The sequence below is a fragment of the Solanum stenotomum genome, chromosome 2, assembly GCF_019186545.1.
Source record: "Solanum stenotomum isolate F172 chromosome 2, ASM1918654v1, whole genome shotgun sequence".
In the NCBI taxonomy this organism is placed as follows: domain Eukaryota; kingdom Viridiplantae; phylum Streptophyta; class Magnoliopsida; order Solanales; family Solanaceae; genus Solanum; species Solanum stenotomum.
Window position 1 is genome coordinate 71815895 of NC_064283.1, and position 4423 is coordinate 71820317.

The following is a 4423-nucleotide window of genomic DNA, read 5'->3' on the forward strand; positions in this document are numbered from 1 at the left end:
ATATATATATATATATATATATATATATATATATATATATATATATATCCTCCGCTGCCTGCAATAATTTAACTTACAAGAGAAAACATAATTGAAATTATTAATTATTTCAATAACCTCCGTGCAATCTGTTTCAATCTCAATTGGATAGAGACTTGAGAATGTGCCACTTTATTAAGTCCTTTGTAGATAGACAAAAATAAATTATTATTTGAAAAAAATGAAGAAAATTATATATGTTAGAGAATGAAAGGTCTAGTTATGATAAAGATTGCTTCATAAATGATATGAATCTTTATCCCATCCTAGCTTTTGGAATTCCAATCCAATATAGCCAAACAAAGCTTTAGGTAGGTATGAATGTGAATATTAAAACTTTCCACTAGAAGAAAGTGGTACTATATTATATGTATCTACATTTTCTATAGCTAACTTTGGAAGTTCAAATGCATACTAATTAAATAATAATAATAATCAATTCAAAAAGCATTTTTGAACATTAATTAATATTTGACCAAACTTTTAAAATGTATTTTTTCAAAAATGTTTTCAAATGACTACTATTGGGGGCAATTACTTTCTTAGCTTCTAAAAAAACAATTTAAGTTTACTATCCAAGGATATTTATTGTCTCTCAAAAGTTTGGTCAAACATCTCAATTTTTTAAAATAGCATTTTTACATAAGTACTTTTGGAGTCTGTTTGGAGTCTATTTGGATTGACTTATTTAAAGTATTTTTAGGTCAAAATAATTTTTAATCAATTTTGTAGTGTTTTATTAAAATTAAAAAAATGTTTATAAACACTTATTTTTAAGTCACAATAATAAAAAACAGTTAAAACTCATAAGCCAAAAGCTAATTCAAAAAAAACTCTTGATCTTCTAAACGTGTGATCAAGCAGACTATTAGAGTTTTATGCACTAATAATATAAAATATGTATGATGACATATATGTAATTCCAATGATAAACATTAATTAATACATAGCCTGATAAGTGAAAATTAAGATGATAATTAATCTATTATTACCAGTTAAAATTCATGTATAAAGAGACTATTACCTACTAATACGTTGTTATGGATGCATAAAAAAAAGAACTACGTATATACAAAAAAAAAAAGAAAAAAGACTAGTCTCTAAAGAACAAAAATTACAAATGATCACGTTTGGAACTAAACTTGCTATACATGTGAATATACAAATCGTTTTCTAGCTAGATCCTTTTTTTCTCTACAAGTGAATAAATATTACAAATTGTTTAGATTTTTCTATTCTATTTATATAGTGAGTTAGTTATAAAATTAGTAGCGATTATCAAAGCTAAAGGCTTCTCTTCTGACTGTGCTCGTTAGAGCATTAAGCCTCATTGGTTGTCGCTTCATTGCGAGTATTAGCTTAGGGTTAGGCTAGAAATAATTGAGAATCACTCATTTGGACTTAGATTATTTTGATAGTACATGTTACAAATTAAAAGTGTAAAACTCTTATGAGGGTGTGCCTATGGCCAATGTTGCTATGCAATGCTTATGAGATTGCTTGCTTGGCGTTATCTTAGATTACTTTGTGCTTGAGGAACCATTCCTTTTGTGTGTCTTCTAAAAGCTTCACTTTTGTTAAGGTAAGTGAGACTCGAACTTCTTGATTACTTGATTTTTTCGAGCATGATTTAGAAGTTTGCATAAATGATTACAAACTACCTATTAGTACATTACTTAGGCGAATCAATAATGATTGTGGCTGGACTTCTCTATTCATCTATCAATCTCATTTATGAATGTTATGATGGCCAGATATAGCCGAAACTCTTTTGTAGGCAGCTCTTGAGGCAGTGGCTCTAAACTAATCTCCCGCAGAGTGAGCGCAGCGCGTATTAAGACATATATACATTATTTTGAGTAAAATCGAGTCGATTTTGTGACTCTTTTTTTCTCTTAAAGTTATGATATATGTATTCTTTCATTACTTGACATGACATATTTAATAATAAAATCTATGTCGCACTTGATTAATTATAGAAGTGGGGTCTAGTGGATCACATAATTTAATTGTAATTATATTAGTTGTCTTAGTTAGACAGTTAGTTGTGATAAGTTAAAGGAGGTTATTAGCTAATTAAAGTCAATTAGCTTAGTCTATATATATATATATATATATATATAGGTGTAAATAGCTTAGTACGATTGAAATTGGTTCTTCTTACTTTAAAGTGATAAAAAATAGTTGTGTGACTTTATTGTTAGGTAAAATTCAATAATTATACGTGAAATTGATATTTTGAAAGACATTTTTAAGGCGAGTTTTGAAGTGGGGTGTATAAAAAATGTTTCAAGGTGCAAATAAAAAATGTAGATTTATAAGGCGTATGTTCTAGAATTTGCACGAGGCATAAGTCTTGGCCTCTTGGGCATAAAAATGTATGCTTCGGGCGTTAAATTTGATTTTTATTATTTAAAAAATACTCTTTCTATAAATCATGTTTTTTATTGTTAATGTTTATACTCTTTTTTTTTATGATGTTTATACTTTATGTTATCATGTGCTAGTAATTTTTCTTAAAATTTGTTAAAGAAGACAGCACTCACAGAAAGTGACCTTGTCATAGATAATTTATTTAGATAATCACGCTTGAAATTGATAGGATGGAGATTTTATACCATTATATTTCTAAGACAATTTTATTCAATTTTGTCATTGTTCTTACACTTTTTTTTTTATCCTTCTCCTTCTTTGAAAGGTATAAACAATAATCAATGCAAATATTAATTGATGGTGGAAAATACTAGTAAATGTGCATATCAATGATGATTTTATTTAAAGATTATCACATCTATTATCAATTTTTGTGTTGTTATTCTCAAATAATAATTATAATATTTTTTCTATATTATCAATGATCTACTTGCAGAATTATTGAAAATATTACTTTCGCTTATTTTCTTAATAATAAAATTATAAAATGGAAGATACATCTTGTATATCCATAAAGCTTACGTCTTACCCCATATTGAGTTAAATAGCTCGTCTCATGCCCCCGCCTTTAAAAACACTTAATGAAATTAATCCTCTAATTTCATGTGATCCTAAAGTTGTAAACTGCAGTGGAAAGTGTATAAATGTACCATGTTTCCATGTCTAGAACTTTGTGGCTTGTTTGTGGTCCTATATATAGATGGTATGGTTCATCATACTTTGGGAGATGAAGTGATTGTACAATACTAGCCAAGTTTTAATTGTACAAAAATGACTAAAATGGAAAATCTTGATTGTCTACTTCTTTTCCTCGTTTTTTTCCTCTACATTTGTAAGTGTAACTTTCATACATCCTTGTTACTTTTGGAAATTTGTTAATAAAGTAGCTAAAAAAGAGAGATACTTTTTTGAAAAATCCTAGAAATATTAGGACTTGAAAATGACACACTTGAGGAATATGATGAAAATAATAATTGTGATATATATTCAACTATTTATTTTTTAATGTAGATATAGTTGTCACTTGTCACTTGTGGAGTTCCTATCACACTTGTCAGTATCGTGTATGTTTGGTAAGAAGGAAAAATATGTTCTTAATTAAAAGTATTTGTATATAATTTAAGACAACGTTTTGAGGATGAAAGGAGGATCTTGGAGGGTAGGGGTGGGGTGAGAAAACTTATTTTCTCTAGATAAGAGGGATTGCTCAGGTAATAAGCGTGAGAGACAAATGTATGCATTTTAATTATAAGGAAGAGTAATTAGATTTTGATATATTCTTAAAAACTAAATCTTAAGTCTGATTTAACTTCAAAAATTAGTTTATTAAGTGAGCACTCAAAGGTAGGGTATTTTACATATTTTTACAGAATTTTCTTCTCAGGATTTTTATAGTGTATGAGAAAAATGTATACATTTTGATTAGGATCGTGCTTTATGATTACGATTATGCCATATATTTATTTTTCATTCCATCAAAAACTAATGTCACTGTATAGATGCTTATGACCTCTCTATCCATGTCTTGCAAATATGAATATTCCTTTGGCTAGCGTTTGGTCATAGATTTCCAAATATCTTAGCAAATATTATTTGAGTGAAAATTTGGGTGAAATTTCACCATGTGTTTGGCCATAGTATTTGGGAAACATATTTCACTTTTTTAGAAAAATATGATTTATACCAATAAGTTTTAAAAACTATCAAAACTAACCTTAAGTTTGTATTACAAGTCAATTGGATCTTCGTTGCAACAACTAACAAGTAGTGTCCATGACACCGGAGCAATGTGGTAGTTTGGAGTGAGTGCAACAAGTATCATTCCATACATCGTGAAGTAGACAAAGCACATGATTTTGTTACCCTGAGCCGATTGTTCATCATTTTCGTCAACAACCATATCATCACTTTCATATTCACCAAATATTTCATCACTATTTTGGTGTTCACG